A 17,421-nucleotide genomic window follows, 5' to 3' on the forward strand; every position below is an offset into this window, starting at 1 on the left:
AAGTATGCTGCCCGCAGACTTGTCTTACAAGTCACTCTAAAAATGAACCAGTGGGCAGGCTAGAATGAATTTCCAACAGCAGTTGGAAATTCATTGCTCAACCGGTTGGACTCCATAACTGGCCACATGTTGTTGTTTCTGCAGTGTTCTCAAAAAGGGAGTGCTCTTACACTTGAGGGAAATTTTTGCAAGCTATGACAGAAAAAGAAAGAGATAAACTGAAAAAGGGAGGGAAAAAACCCCTTAGTCACTTGGCTTCCTGTCTGAAAAAAAAAGGAAGTGGGTGGAGACATTTTCTACACTGCCACAGTCAGATAGCTGAAACCAGTGCAATATTCAACAGAAAAGTATACTCTGTCTCAAATCCAGAATCCGGATCCACTCCAGTTCTTCGGGGCAATCCTAGTGTTCACTATTGTGTACGGCTGAGGAAAGAAGAAAAAGGAGGGAGCATAGGGGGGAAGGAAATCTGCCTCTTTGTGTGGGAAGGTCTCAGCAAGAAGTCGATTTTGTAATTATTTGAGGTAGACACCAAAGCAAGGCTTTTCCTCCTGACCTCCAAACAGCATCGTGTCCAATTTCTGTACCTCTGCTGCCTTACGGGAGTCACATATGAGTGTGCTTCTGAGGCTGCCAAACAGCGACACCCGGGCTTCTCCTGATGATGAGAGCCGACGTCAGACTGGTTTCCATGAATATTGATGTGGAGGATAGTCTGTTTCATAGAAGAACAGAAGGAGGCAAGATGGCTGCCTTTAGGATTTGTTAAAGAGGAGATCCAGACGGTTTGTTGGAATTTCTACAAAGTGGAGGGACGTGAAAGGCAGGTGAGAACTGGCTCGTCACCTTAATAATCCGTTTAGCCCTTTCCCTCCTGTAACCTTGTGTGTGTTTTTGGTGGTATTTAGTCAGATGAAGTACAGCAGATGCCCCACATCGTAAAAAGCAAGAGCCAACATAATAAGGGGGCGATATGAGATAAAGCTACTCCAACATGGCTGACAAATTCTTTTTTTTTGTGCCAGCTAAAACTGAAAGACAGCAGTTGTGTTTTCCTGTGTGTGCTTCTTGCTGCATTTGAATACATTATAGAAAACAGTGGACTTGTTCAGGAGTTAGTTTTTTTAAAAGCATAATTTAAATGCCTGTGTGACACTACCTTTATTCAACCCTGGCTTTTTCCTAAACACATTAAAAATGTATTCAATATGTAATATAACACAAACATTTTTGTATAAGTGACTTCCTATTTGTCAAAACACATTTGCAGCATATGTGTGTTATTGACAACTATTACAAAATCATAATTATGATTATATTGTCTTTTTTTTTTTAATTAAATCTGGATTCAGATTTAGGTAGTTATCCACTTTGGTTTCCCCAATCCTTACTCACTGATATATATGTGCATTTTTATTCTGTTCAGCCTTCAGTAGGAGAGTAAAAGTCCAACCTAAGCATGTCCAGTAGTAAGTGCACAGAGTCTGCACGGCAGCAGAGCTGAAATAGCTTCTGGCTTTGTGTATATGAATCAGCTTTGATTGCCTTCACCACTGAATGATGATCAGACACAAAGGCAAATCCCAAGGAGAAGCAAAGGAAAATAGAATTGTGGTGGCAGAGCGTAGTGTAGGTGGACAAGGTCAGAAAGCTATGAAGGAAATGAAATTCAATCCAACTGCACCATTAAGTGGGCGAACAAGACTGGTAATTCTGGAGATTTCCCTTACTTCCTTTTGAAGTTGACACTAAACACAAGGTTGTTATCAGGGAGCAACAACAAACATCAATTCTAAAAAACTGACCAACTTAGTGACTTCACAAGACTATTTTGTGTCTATTTTAATGCATTACAAGGAGTAAGCTGTCACAGCTAACAGGGTTGTAGGTTTTGGATATAGCTGCTGACAAAGATTATTGACAACACAATGCAGATTGTGCCTGTGACTTTCAGGGTGTATGAAATGTCATTATTTTAAAGGAATTGAAATAAAAAAAACAGCTATGTTGCCTTGTATGAATCGCAAATTAACAGAAGTACAATAACAGAATGATAGCAGTAACACGATCATGTATAAATCCTCATAGTTTTAAATACATGTAAATTGAGCTTTATTATAGGACGCCAAGTCTCCTATTAATTATCAAATGCATAATTATTTGTTGTTTCTGCTTGTGCAGTCGTCAGATAGCCATGTGGCCTCAGGGTACAAATTAAACAAAAGCAAGATGGAGACTAATGACTGACATTTAATTTGGCATCACACTTTAACAAGGCTATCTGAAGAACTTGTGCTTCGGTTTTTATCTTTAAATCAACACGAAAGTTTTCAGACACTGACTATTCCATAAGGGCAAGATTAAAAGAGGTTAAATAGATGGTAAAGGGCCAGTGGAGCTCCTTGTCAAATTACTAAAGACATTTTCTATGTTTTGGTTACAAAGTAGTAGTTTTTTTCCTTTGATTGTCGATGCAGGCCATGCAGCTCCTGCACTGTGGTACAACTTTTAAAAACATATCTGGTGTTAGTAGAAGAGGATACTATTTAAGTCACAGAGTCGTTGCTAAAGTTTAAAACCAGCAGTAGTGGTATACACCTCTTGCGCAATACCATGCCTGTGTTTTGACACGATGAGCACGGCCACTGGCTTTGTAGCATCAACAAAAGTTCTTAAGCAAGAGTGCTCTCTGTAGCATTCATAAAGAATGTTGTGACTGCATGAGATCAGGTGAGCCAAGCCTTTGTGTGTGTAAGTGTGTACGGTGATCCCATTGCCCCACATAAACTAACAGACTGCAGATAATGCTTAGTGTGTCATTTGAAATACCAGACATTGTACTTTGATGAACAGAAATGAACCCAGTTCATTTCTTGCTATGAGAGCGCACTATTAATCTCAGTTGTCTGATGTTATAACTTGTGGCTATATCTGCACTTAGTTCGCTCTCCATTTTGTTTTTATTTTGTTTGCAATTCCGGTGCTCAGACCACCATACAAAAATATCATTTATGTCTGGTATGTATATCTTTTCTATTCATCTGCTGTGTGACTGAATTTCAAGCTATTGCCATGTTCAATAACTTGCAATGGAGTGTTTATATACGCAAATGTAAAATGCATAAGCCACTATTAAAATGTATAAAATAAAAATACCACCTTTGTGAATATACAGGGGTTGTGTCAGCTTTATGCAACTGACCCTTCAAGTTTTCAAACTAAAACTGGGTCAGCAAGCTTTCACAACATCCAAGAATGTGCACTAGTGTGGATGCTAAGTATAACAAAAACAATGTGGATCTATCCCATGTTTGTCTTTCTGTTCAGCTGGACTGTGCAAAGGATTTATATGTGCTAATCCTGACCTGCACAACTAATGCTACATAATAAAAGAAATGAAAAACAACCACCATCTAATAGTTTTGCAGTTTTATATTTCTCTGCATTGCTGCTGTTACATCAGCAGCTGAAAAGGCATGAAAGCATTAATAGGGCTACAGGGGGCTGAGTGGGGGAAGGGCCATATAGATCAATCACATGCACATAGTTTCTCTCATCTATCCACACCTACAGATAAAGCCTCACGGGTGGACTGCTAGTTCGTCATGGTCTTAAGTTCCCTTTATGTCACTCCTGGGGCAAACACAATATCACCTTTGGGAAGAATGTCCAGTTGCCATAGCATTCCACAACAATGCTGTCTACTTAAAATACTCAAGCCTTTACCCAAGCCCTCACCTCTGACCCTGCCCTATCCAACCCATGTATTATTTTTCCAACCAGGAGCCATTTCACAAATGACACAGTACAGGTCCAGTGGCAGGCTAGACATTTTAGATTGCACTACACCTGGCTGGCCATAGCTCAGCTGCTTTCCTAAGACAAAATGGCGAGATACTGAGTGTTGTATTGATTTCTGCAATATTGATTTCCCTTTTGTCTGCTGCTGGGGTTTTGTTTTCCTATAGAGAGCAAGGGAGTAGCAGCAAGCCACTATCAGATGCTTCAACAGTGGGATCACTCTGTGAGAATGCTGTCACTCATTTGAACATATCTTAATGTTCAAATGAGTGACAGTGCATTTACAGTTGGACGCAATTGATCATCAAGTGTGTTTTGACTTACTGCTGCAAAAATGTTCACATTGTTTTAGCATCAGTGAAACCTGTAGAGCTTTGCCATTTTTTTAGTATGGTGTTTGTTTTACTTTAACTATTGATTGAACATAAACTGCATTATGTAAGACGATGTCTATTAACTGAAGCCAGATCAAAAAAATATGTCACTAATAAGACCACCAAACCAGATGGCCCTAACTTGTTAAAGTAATTATGATCTGGTCTGAGATAAAAAAGAAAAAAAAAAGATATTCATAACCAACATATGCTATGAATATGTTTCATAGCCTCCTACTACGAAGCGGTGCGCCGTTAGCCAAGTTGACGTTTAATTATCGATTGAGAGAGATAAGACTGCGTTTGAGTGGCACAGGGCCGGAGAGAGGGTTGCTGGCCCTGTGAGCGTATATCGATGTCAGGGTTTACCTCAGGGGTGAGACAGAGAGGGCAGGGACTCAAAAGCTTCCTCCACGTGAACACGCACATGGCCGTTCTGTTTACAAACACTATCCCGGCATTCCGCAGCGAGGAAGGCAAGTGAGATGTTATGTAACCACCCCTAAGCGAATAGCATCTCTTCCCGCTTCTCGCCAGGCCGCTCCTCCTACGCTTGGATGATCTTCTTAAATACTGTTGTCGCTGGTTGCGCTGACAGAAGTTAAGAATAGAAAAAGAAATTCAAAAGTCACTTCAGTCACTGTCGGTGTCTTTGCCTGAGACTGTGGCGAGACTGTGAGCAGGTCTTTTTCTTTGTGCCATTCTACATTGCTCTCGTGCAATTCTAATAGCATCAAGTCCGGAGACTAAAGAGGCCTTAAACGTGCCGTAAGCTTTTTTTGTGATTGCAGCTTACAAAACCATCACATGGGCGCAGATACTGTGGAGGACACAGTGTAGTCCACAGTAATGTCTCCATTGCACAGTCCTGCATGCTTAATTGGATTATTCATTAAATATTTCCTGGATAATTTCATTAATCAATTTAGAGCACCAAGTTGCAATGTAGTACTTAGCATTTTTGTTACTATTATTAGCAAGAGAAGCCTAGCAATTCCCTTTAAACATGCACATGGCATCTCCTAATGCTTGATATGAAAATCTTTGCAGATAAAAGCAAAACCAGGAAACAATAACTCCTGAAAATGATGGGGAAAACTGGATAAACCATATGCATACATACTTTAATCATCCACACTAGTGGCCAATTTATAATAACCTATTAACGTAAAATCCAGGTCTTTGGCCTGTGTGAAATTGGGAAAACCAACACACCACCGCTGTAACCACTATACCACCACTCAGATTCCCCATCATTGCTCACTTCCAGTTAAATGAAATCAACTAAAAAGTGGAGGTTTAATTCAGAATTATTTATTGGAAAAGAATTTACCTGTCAAATTGCATCTTTTGGTTTTTTTATAATTTTATTTTTCAAAGGTTAGTAATAATATCTAAAAAGTGCTGAAACTATCAAAATCTGCAAAGCTTTGTCATTATAGCACAATCTAAAGGAGGTCCAAAATGGTTAAAACAGTTGCTTTTGATTACTACTTGCCCTCTTCTAAAATGGATGTTAGATATGAACCATTTTACTGCTGCAAGCTGTCACTATAAAGACCCCCTGTGGTCTACACAAGAAGCATAAAAGTAGACAGCTGGCGAAGACTGCTATTAAAAGTGTAAGCCTACCAGAGGCTTTGAGTGACATCACTAACCAGTTCTGGGGAGTTAGAGTGGCTGTGGCTTAATATTAGGTTTCCTAAGTGGAATGCACAATTGCAGCAGTCTTTCTGAGCCATGGTGCCCGGTGATAACTGAACTGGGCTTCATCCACTTGTTTATGATAGGAAAGGTTGAAAGTATGACTTCAACTCTTTTCCTGAAAGAATACAAACTCTTGCCTACAAAAAAATGCAGTATTTAAGTAATGGACTGCCATAATTTAATGAAATGTTTATGAAAACATTGAAACAATACACTGTTTACAGGGGCTATACTTAGCAATATAACCCATACTCCATACACAAAAATATTCCTCTCAGAAGGATTTGTGATTCCCATTCAATGAGTCACGTGCCTCCTACTGAGTGAAGGTAAAGAAGGAGCTTAGAAAACAGCGGCTTAGGTCAGGCTGCTTAGAAACCAATGAGGGATCATCTCAAAAGCTTTCCAGAAAACTAGAGAGCATGTAGAAATGTTTCTCAGGCAAAATGACTGTTAACCCTCCTGTGATATATTTTTGGCTACACATTTATTAAAGTAAAATGAAAGAACCTGTTGCCAAACTTGCCTTAGTTTGTCATGACAAAGAAAAGAAAAGAAAACACAAACTTCAATGAAACCGAATTTTGCACTGATATCCACTTACGATCCCTTTACCCCCGTGTTTGTGTACTTTCCCTCCAATAATAATTCTGCATTTTGCTCTGTTTACTGTCCACCTCCGCTTCCTGTTCAACCGCAAGCTGGTCTGGATTTGAATACTGCAAACAGTCTAGAAGCCTTCTAGGCTTTATGAATCATGCTAAATTATAGTGGATATGAATTTTAAAAAATTAAGTGGGAAAATCACTTAGTAGTTAACATTTGCAACTTTTTACATAAAATTGCTATATATTAATAAAATCAAAATTTAATGACTTTTATATCATTTAAATCCATGAAACTAGAAATAGTGGTAAGATGCCATAATAGATAGCAAAACTGATGAATGGGTTTAAAGAAAATTTTCAGAAATGTTGGGATAAGGGAAGCAAATGACTTCATAGAGAAAAGAAACCATGAATGCTAAATGGTAGATAGGTTCCAGAGAAGCGCATTGCATGATCCAAAATCTGGCTTTTGTTGTTTTAACAAGAAAATGCTAAACCATGTTCTGCACATATTAAACCAGCATGGTTAAAAGAGTAAACGTGTCTAGGAGCTAAACTGACCAGCTTGCAAGTCCAGAGTAATCATTGGTCAAATGTGAACGGTTGTTCTCCCTAGTTTCTAAACACTTATAGTATTTCTACTTTTTTGTCATTTCATCATTTAAAGTAGGCATTTATTTTTGAAAAACAATAGAATTTCTCAATTCTAAGATTAGATGATTCTAAACTTCAATCATGAATAATTTCACTTTAACATAATTTGGTATTTCCATTTTAAACAACATATCTAAACTTGACCTTTAAATGTGCTGATTGACACAGATACAAATGTAGGCCTCTGAATATGTGGCACAGTTGAATTACTGGCAGGATCAACCCATAAAGAACACGTGTGCACCACGGCAATGCAACCTATTCTGCAGTCAGCCATGCTAGGGTAATGGTTAGCCCAGATGGGCTTTGAAGCGCTCATAGGACGTTGCCGTGGCTACCATGCACTCAGAAATTAACTTTTGCTCTCTGTGCAGTTCATCAAGTTAGTCAGATATATTGACTGTTGCATAGACAAAGGGCTGGAGAGAGAAAATAGAGACAAGCCCTCTGGAAGGAAGAGTGTAGCACTGTGAGGGGTTGGGCGCAGGTCAGTGGGTTTGTACGCTCAGAAGCCAATGTCTTCAGTGTCCATGTGATCCAGCTTGATGGCAAAAAAGATTTAGACACTATGTGTCAGCCTCAGAGCCCAGCAAGGATTCTTTGTAGCACACGTGCTGACTAAACTGGAAAAATAAAGGCTAAAAAAGTTTTTGGAGTGACATCTGGCATCAAGTTCAACTGCAACTTTCAGGATTGACTCGTCTGGGAGAAATATTCAATGCTGAGGTCAAGGTAAACAACATCAAAGACTTAGTGAAACGTTGTTGGAGGGAAGGCTGTGGGTGAACAGATTTGGTCTGAATGAATACAGACTCTTGTATAAAAAAGCATGCAGCTTTTAAGGAAAATATTGTGACACTTGCTATTGGTGGCCACAAATAACACAAGGCAGAGTACATGACTGCTGATTCCTGAATGGCTGCCATAAAACAATACAGTGTTTGCAATGGCTATACTTGTTAATTCATTCTTGAGGTGTGAGAGATAATTTACATGATCTGTGACTTTATTGTCTATTATCATGGGCAGTTGACCATTTGGTTAATACTGAATCAACCCAGTAGCTAAAAATTAATACAGTGCACTTTGAAAATATTCAGAGCAAGAACAGTGAAGGATGACCAAGAATCTCATTGTTACTCTGACTGAGCACCACTGTGTGAAAATGGAAAAAACTTATAGCAATCCAACTGACTCTGTGGGCATGAATATTGAATATCTGCGCTTTATTGCTGAGTCATTGGTGACAAAATTCTCATTAAATCCAACTTGAAATTTCAGTTGATGTCGCTCTCAAACTTGAGACTTGAGAAACTTGAGACTTGAGAAACAAGATTGTATGGCCTGATGAACAGATTCAAGTTTTTCCAGCTCAGTCAGACACCTCGCTTGAATCAAATTAAGTATACCTGTAGAGAACTAGAATCTCTCTCTACTGACAGTACCCATTAAACCTTCATTACCTTCACAGATCTGAAAAGAAAGAATTCCCCAAATGGTGCAACGTTTGTTGCATCTTACTCAAAAACACTCAAGACTGTAATTGCTGCCAATCACACCTTAACAAAGTGTTTAGAAAAGGGTCTAAATTAAATCTAACTCAAATACATACACATATTAAAAATACAATTACATTTGAAGCAAAATTAATAACAGTAAAAATAGTTTACTCAGGCCCAATGTGAGTCAAATGGAAGACAAAAGTAAAACATGCCCACACAATGTTTTGCATGTGTTTGTCATATTCCCAGAATACCAGCTAAACTAGTTGTATCAGAAATGTTCAAAGATGGGGTTTAACACCTTCAAAAAACAACTTGAGTTACTCATGACACTGTCAACCACAAGAAACAAATCATCACCTACTCCTCAGACTTAACCCACAATTAGACCCAGTAAAAGAATTACAAATAATAATATCTATTAAATGCTCTGGGTCTAATATAAGGGGGAACACAGTTTCTCTGTAAAAAAGAGTCAAGACATAAAATCTCACCCATCAGCAAAAAAAAAAAAAAAGTTAAAAAAAAATGAGTGTTTGAATTAGTCTTGAATTAGCAGTGAGAGTGATTATAATTATGAATGGCCATGCAGGTGATATCCATTAATCTTTTCCCTCCCTAGGTTTGTATTTTTCCCTTGGGGAGAAGTTAACTGAATAGGTATTATACATCGTTCCGGTTTTACTTGTCTAACCATTTGCATATATTCCAGCTAGATGATTTCGGGCTCATCTAAAGTAAATGATGTGCCTAAGTAGTGTCAGGTAGTGTACATATTTAAATAAATAATACATAATGTTTGCCCTTTGCCAAAAACAGTGAATTTAAAAACTGACTGACCTTCGAGTGTGTGTTCAGGTTTTTAAATATTTAGATATTAAGAAATAGCGTTTATGGCTTTGCTGTTCAATTATCATTCACTGGAAGTCTACTATCTTGCATCAATTACAGTCATCAGTTTCAGCATGATATACCATCTCATGAATGCTGCATGCTACAGACTTACTTTTCATTTGTTTTTGTTTGCTGGTTTTTGCATATGTCTATGGCATTTCTGCAGAACACATATAACCTGATTTGTCCTGTGTATATCTGTACTATATAGCATACATTAGATTAGAGGGCTGGTTTGCTACATGAACTGAATGTAGGAAACAACATCTTACCGTTCAAAAGAATTACACTAAGTTTGATTAGTTTAAATTTTCCTCTCACAAATAAAACTATAGTTAGGTAGTTATGTTTAAATATAACCAAAAAAGGCAACGAGACAATAAGCTGTGAGAGCACAAAGACTGCATTAGGAATCTCCACAAGTATGCCACATCTGCCTTGCATTAGACATCAAGAACAATGTAGATCGTACAGATCCCTTCTTCATATGGATGGGGAGGAGGCTCTCTGGCCAAGAAATTACGAACAGAGGTTTATGCCATCTATGTGTCTGATTTGATCTAATAATCTTGGCTTAAGAGTCCGTTAAAAAAACAAAAGGATTATGCTTTTATTTACATGTCTTTGCATTTATGCATCGATGTAAATTCCCCATCAAAGTGAACTTTAGAAAAGTGTAACGTAGAGACAGTTTTGTGTCATATTTAAAGGTAAGCGTGTCATATGTGAGCATGAGTAATTTATTCATCATGATTGATCCTCTCGATAACCAGATTCTACCTCCACTGTTGCCCTGGTTGTGGTTAATTACTCAGGGATGAGAAACCGAGAATTAAAAAAACAAAAAAAACAAAAACAAAAAAACAGATCTCTCACTCCAGGATGCCATGTGATACAGTCATCTGTACATCACAATTTTGTCATATACAGTATCAACAGGTAAATGCTGTGCTGAGGAAAAAAGAAAATAGACCTGAAGTTGTACCATTCAAAGTCAGTTGCTACCCCCATGCAGCAAAGCCTTGCAGCAACCTTTGTTGTCATTAATGGAACCAATATGTGTCCCATCAGCAACTCACAGCCTCAAGCCTCTGCATTCCTGGTAATAACCTTCACATGTATCTGCATCTGCTCTATAACCAGCTCAAAAGATCACCCTTAACAGAAACTTTCTATCTGCCAAACATTAGACAGATGCATTAGCAGAAAAGACTTTCTAAAGGTTCATTCTCTACACCAACCTATAACAGTGCTACATTCTAACAACTCAAATGTACTTAGTGTGTAGTGTGGTGTAAATGTGCTTATTTGTATGTGAACAGAAACAGCGTTATCGTAACAGGCTAAGTAACAGGCCAGTACCTCACAGTCTATAAAGAGACCGAAGTGTGTAACAAAAGGTGGTTTTAGGTATTGGTTTCAGCTGTGTCGAAATCAGGAAACTGAAATATGGCAACAAAGGTCCGACAAGTACACGAGGTTTACTTTTATCTAGGTTTTCGACCCCAAGTTTACTTTCCTGTTTAAAATGTTTAGATAGGTTTGTGTCCTATCTGAGTGTAGATGCCAGTTTTGTTAAGCTCCCTTCATGTGTAGCAACAAGATAGAAGCACTGAAAACATTAAAATGCCTTCTGACTGCAGACGCAGGGGGGCCCTTTGTTTCTTATTAAAAAAAAGTGTCATATGTTGTTCAGACTGATAGAAAGAATGAGAGGGACAAAGCATAAATCACCGTGGGATGTGCATTGTACACGCTGTGTGAGCAAGCCATGTGACATAAATCACAAGTGTGAGATGCCTGATAAAGAGACTCTGGGGTGCAATACAAGAACATAACATAACATCTGTCCTATTGCTCCTGATGAACATTTGACCATCGTTAACAACACATGCTTGAGGGACAATACCTCACATTGTGCCTTATGAATTGATGTGTCTCTTCTGGTTTTCTACACTTTTCAGTCCATCACAGTTTATCTGTAAAAATATTTTCTCTGAGGGAGACAACTCCTTCTGTTGATAAGAGTTTCCTTGTGTTTGCCCATTTATTGATGGGGTATTAAAAAGTAGACCCAAAATAACCCAGTATGATATTTCTGCAAAAACTTTAGTAACCTTAGATGAATTTCAAGCTTGGAGTTTAAAAAAAAAAAAGATTGTTTGCATATTAGAGGAAAATAACTGCTTGTTTACATTGTAAGCTGGAATGCTGAGTTGCTAGAGGTTGTTGGGTTTGTAGAACAGCAAGTTCGGCTCTATATTTACATCAGGGATTTGATCGCTGTAGAATGCAAGTCATCTGACCTAATTACCCCGGTAAAGCGTTGCTAAGGATGAGATTTCACTCACGGTTGAGCTGCCTATAGTCTGACCCATCTAACTGGCAGCACTCTCTGATCAAATAACATTAAATGTAAGTAACATTTATCATCACGCTACCATGCAGTTTTTTTGCAGGGAAATCTCATGTTTCTGCAATTATGTGGAAATAATTTGAGTTAAACCATCCACCTAAAAGATATGCATAAGAGGAAATGGCTGGCTGTCCTGTGCAATGATATAGGCATAAATTGCTATAGCTATACCATGTACAATATTTCAGAGTCATTATTATATACAGCTGTTAGAAGTTTCAAAAATACTTCAGACATTCTTCAAAATATGTTGTCACACATTCTCATATGCAGCAAAACTGAAGTCAAGTCCAGTTAGCCAAAGTCCTCTTATACACACAATGAAAAAAAATGGATTTCAATTTGCATGCTATCATTGCTTTCAAATGTTTTAAAATCTACTCAGTATCAATACTTGTGGCTAAAAGAAGAGGAAGCAACATTGCAATAGTGAAGCAATGGTTCAGTTAGAAGATATTAGATAGAATTTAATATATATATATATATATATATATATATATATATATATCTTTCCTTTTTACAAGATAGTTCACAGAGCATGTAGGGTTTCTCTTTATTACACAGTCAGAAAATGTAGTCTTTAGCCTGGGTGCATGCTCAAGGTTCTTATCTTTTAAAGCAGGAAATTACAAATGCACTCTTTTCAACAAGGAAAAGGAAATGTGCACTTGAGATTATGGCTTATTCTTGGGACTATTTTACAAAAGTGCGGTGTGGCTTGGCAAGCATGTATTTGATTTACAGGTCTGCTACACATCTTGCTTTCTTTAACAGCAAGGCTCCTTAGCATTGCTGCCTAGGTCTAAAGCTTAAAGCGCAGAGACCTGAGTCTTCCAGCAGCTGTCGTTGGAGGTGAATGTCACATATGGCTGCCAAGTCACGCCAAACAAACCCCATCTACTATGGCAGTTCTCATATTTCACTCGCTCACTCTGGGAATAACAAAAACACAGTGGAAGTCGAGTGTATTTAACACTGTTGCACTTGTGCTATGAAGACAAAACAATGTGTTACAGACTGCATATTCCCTACACACATAATTTAATGCAAAAAAGAGAGATCATTTGTCATGTTGACTGACAGGCTAAAATTACACTCTCCTTAGCAAACCAAAATCCTTTATTTTTAAAGAAAAATATTGATTGTTCAGGCTACTGATAAGGCTCCACTCCAACTGTGCATTAACAGCCACCCTCTTGTGTAAACTGCCTCCATTGTTTTGCAACACTAGTCCCACTGTGTCCATAAGTCCACTCTTGTCTATGGGCTTCAAAGCACTTTACAACTTGCCATCTATTAATGGCAGCAAATGCATAGTTGCATAGGTAATAACTATGTACAACGGCTGTTCTTAACTGTACTAGTTCGATGGCAGGGAGCAGATGAATGGCAGACATAAGTAAAGATGAACCTGAAGCGTAATTACAGGGCAGAGGTAAGGCTGTGGCAGACAAAAAGAAACCAAACGACAGTAAATAGGAACAAAGAAAATGACAACAAAGGTCTGTTGGGTATTCAGTTCCAGTCATGTAAGCTGAGTCATATCATAAACTGAAACAGAGTGCTCATTCCCTGGTGGACATTAGCTATAAGAAAGAAAACCAAAATAGATCAAAGCATTATAACTCCCAGCAGGCATCCACACTAAAGTCACCGCAAAGCTATGCCTCAGCTTAGTTTAGTGCTCTACGTCCAGACCAAAAATAGATCTTTCCATAAATCACATCTAACAAATAGTTAACAGGATGAAGCCAACACTTCAAATCTGCTAAAGCACTCAGGAGAAGCAGGATCTACAACTTTGCATGGATGTTATGTGTGTTTTTTATGTTTGTACGAAAGATAGACGCACACACAGCTGGGATCTCTGGCTTTGTTCTGGGTTTGCAAAGATTTTTTTGTTACCAGTGTGGGTGTATCCTACTGTGACAAGCTGCTTGGCTCAACTTGGTCGGTTGTAAACCCTGGAGTGTCCCGCAGGAATAGAGCCGCACTGTAAGCGGCTTTGAGCCAGTGTTCAACTCTTGACTTTGTTACTGATTTACAGACTGTTGTGAGACCCAGAAAAACAAAGTGGTAGTCACAAGGGGTCAGGGGGTTCCCGTCATTTGTCTGCCTCACAGAGACATCTTTTAAAAATCAAGTTTTAAAATATGATTTTTATTTAAAAGAGTTAAAAAATACTGGTGCAATAGTAATTCAAGTACAAATCCAGAGAGAAATACTTCTGTTTTTTTTTAAAGGAAGTGTTACATTGTTACTCATTCAAACAGAGATTGTTAAGTAGGCAGTAACTTTAGGCAGTACTCTCCGTACTTTTCAGAGATTATTATCATCTCTCACCTTTTGAGTCTTGTTTTGTTTTTTGTAGCAAACTGCACAGTAAAAAACAGATCCAAACAAGAATTTGTAAGATTAGCAGATAAGCTGCTATGGATGACAAAATCGAAATGCTGCATAAATGAGAATGCCTTCCAGATGCAGAGACCTACTGCCATTCATCATAAACAGCCAAGCTTATTGCTCTTACTGTCCTCATTTGTCAAAATAACAATACCTTGGTTTTAATACCTATGACATAATCCTAAATGGGTTCAGTGTCATTTCTGATCAGAGTTATTTTTATAGAAAGCATTCTGCCTTAGTCATAGACCAGTAGGAAAAAAAACAAAACAAAAAATGCCACAGTAGAAACTTAATACAAGAAGAGTCAGTGCATCTTTCATGACTAATTTTTTTCTCAGTACTTCTGTTTATTTATGATGATAAACTCTGTCAACCACAGTATTAAAATTAAACTGCCAGTTGGACAAACATTTCTCAATAAACTCAGTTGGCCAAACAGTTTTCTTCTAAATATTCTTCTGTGACATGTTAGCATGCTAGAACAGTCCACCGTTTTGCTAGCAGTGAGCCATCTTGTCAGTCAGTATTTTTATTTCATAGTGTCACTTAAAATGTCATATTTTCAACACCCCTTTTTCTTTTTTGTGTGTACAAAGTCTGCAGGGGTTTTCACAGTACCTCTGAATTACACTGATAACCCCTGTGCTGAGCCTGGAGCACTTACCTGTCTATGGTCATGCCACTGCACCTCTGGCTGGTGTTACTGTAGCTTGTTCTATACCTCACAAGAACTGCTGTAATTGTGTTGCCAAAGATTTTTGCCTGTTCTCTTACTCTGCTTGTAAATTTCCCTGTTAACATCAATGTGATGTCCACATTCATCCAAGTGAGTTAACTGGAGATCACAAATTTAAGTGTCAAAGGTTTTGTAAGATTTATCTCACTGACCACAGATTCATCTCAATATATCACACGGAAGTTTCTACTTTGGAGTTGCGTATTTCAGTATAGCCATTATAAAGGTTATGATATTGATTGCTCGTAAAGGTCTGCAATTTAAATCACTTATTGTTTCCACTAGTGGTACATAAGTGGCAAAAGCTTGTGATTTCAGTTGTTTCGTTTCCATTTTTTTTTTTTTTAAACTGTCGACTGGGTGTTGAAAACTTGCAAAATGGCAAACATAAATTTCAATGAAGTTCTAAAAAATCTTCAAAAAATTATACATAAAATAATCAAAGTTGTCAAAAAGACACCTTTGAGGTTCATCTCTCTAGTGTGTTGCTTCCCCTTTCCACCTGCTAACCAGCCACTGGCAGCTCTGTTGTGACAACAGTGGAATCTTTTAGGAACCTTGTAATAGCCTTGCTTGTTAGTAGGAGGTTTAACGCTCTAAATTTGGCGGTCTGGAGGGCTGCTAATGTCTTGGAAGAGTGATTGATAGAAGATCATTATGATAACCAGCTTCTCCAGACTAAGCTTGGCCTGGCAGTTTCCTATCATCTTGGTCCAAATGAGTGGGTCACATGTAATTTTTTTTCTTCATTCTTGATCTATTTAGTTTTTAACTATTTATGAATTGAGGAACTTTTAAAAAAAAAGCTTGTCACATTTTTTTTTTCTTGAAACATGAAAAAGTTTTTCACCCAAAACTTTCTTAAGCTGTTACCACAGGAACTTGATTTTAAAGCCTTAAAAGAATATACACCAGACAGAGTGTCATTATGTATGATTGGATATATTAAATATTTGACTAAAATGACAGCCTTGCATGTGTTTATGTGAACGACAGAGGTTTTCCTTCTACATTTAATGAGCTTCAAAGTTTATAAAGCTGTGGACATAAGTTCTTTGAATGACAACAGCTGTTCTGTAGCTCTAACAGGTTCCAGATGTTATAATTGTGCCCAGTGATGGAGTATAATTATAGTACCTCTCCTATTTAGCATTTTTTCCCTTTCCTGCTTCCCCAGACTTCAGTCAATACCTATAGTGAACCTCATAGTTGGTTTACAATAACAAGACTGCTTGTGTGAATCTAAAGCTGGATACAATTATGTTAGTATGGTATTATTATAACATTTTAAGATAGCCATAGCAAATGGCATCTGTTGCGACATTTACTTATTTTAAGTGTATTATGTGTTTATATGTTGTAAGTAAATAGTTTACATTTCTAAGTCTTAGAAATCTAAAACAATTTTAACTTCATTAGATCGGTGCTGTCCTGTTGAAGATATTGTCTCACACCCGGCATTGGCAACTAGCATTCTTCACCCTGATTGTAGATATTCAGAAAAAGACAACTGGGTAACAAGACAACTCAGTGTCAGTCATCGATTACTTCAGTTATTCTCCTTTATCCAATTTTACTTTAATACTGAATTAGGGCCCCTCTTGGTTCTCAAAAAAATTCCATTGGCATCTGTAAAAGAGTTTCTAATAATTATGATGGATTAGACTGCAGTTCATTGTACCTGTGCACTGCAGTGGTTTTGCAGATGCTGTTGATGTGACATGCATTAATAATTAAGAGCAGCAGACAAAAATCAATGTTCAGCTCGAATCACTTTTGCTTGCTGCTAAACCCTCTACTTCATATTCTTGATATATTAATATTAACATAGTTTTATACATAGGTATAATTCTCTAGAATTTAAATTAAACTAGAAAAGTACAAAACTCTGACTGCCTGTCTATTGGAACTGAACTGTGATTGTATTTAATATAAACATTTTACAAACATGGTGTCTAAAGGGATACATAGACTGGATGGCATCATCCTGGTTTTCACCAACACTGACAGGAATCTTGACCAGGATTTATCCTTTACTGCTTACACTAAACAAATATCTCTCATCTTCATAACTAGAAACTGAAATGGGAGACATACTGAAAGTGATACTGAAAAATTAGTTAATGCATTTGTTACTTGTAGACTGGACTATTGTAATTTAACAAGCTGTTAAAGCACCATGAAAAGCCTGCAGTTGATCCAAGACATGGCATCAAAAGTACAAACAATGACTAGAAAGAGAGCTTATAGGCTGATAGGTGTGCATTAATAGGCAAGCCTGCACTTAAAATGTCACAGAACAACTGATCAAGTACTTTCAAGA

At 37.7% G+C, this 17,421-nt stretch overlaps 1 protein-coding gene across 2 annotated transcripts in view; it reads left to right on the forward strand.

The window, feature by feature from the left end:
- Positions 1-329: 329 nt before the first annotated feature.
- Positions 330-17,421, forward strand: part of tet2 (tet methylcytosine dioxygenase 2) — a 29,294-nt gene continuing 12,202 nt past the window's right edge. Inside the window, exon 1 of one of the 2 annotated variants that reach the window (XM_085164170.1) lies at positions 330-827. The gene's annotated coding sequence lies outside the window, so the exon portion shown is untranslated. The remainder of the gene's footprint in view (positions 828-17,421) is intronic. The other variant, XM_085164171.1, reaches the window with a different exon arrangement.

Source organism: Neolamprologus multifasciatus, chromosome 6 (assembly GCF_963576455.1).
Source record: "Neolamprologus multifasciatus chromosome 6, fNeoMul1.2, whole genome shotgun sequence".
Classification (NCBI taxonomy): Eukaryota; Metazoa; Chordata; class Actinopteri; order Cichliformes; family Cichlidae; genus Neolamprologus; species Neolamprologus multifasciatus.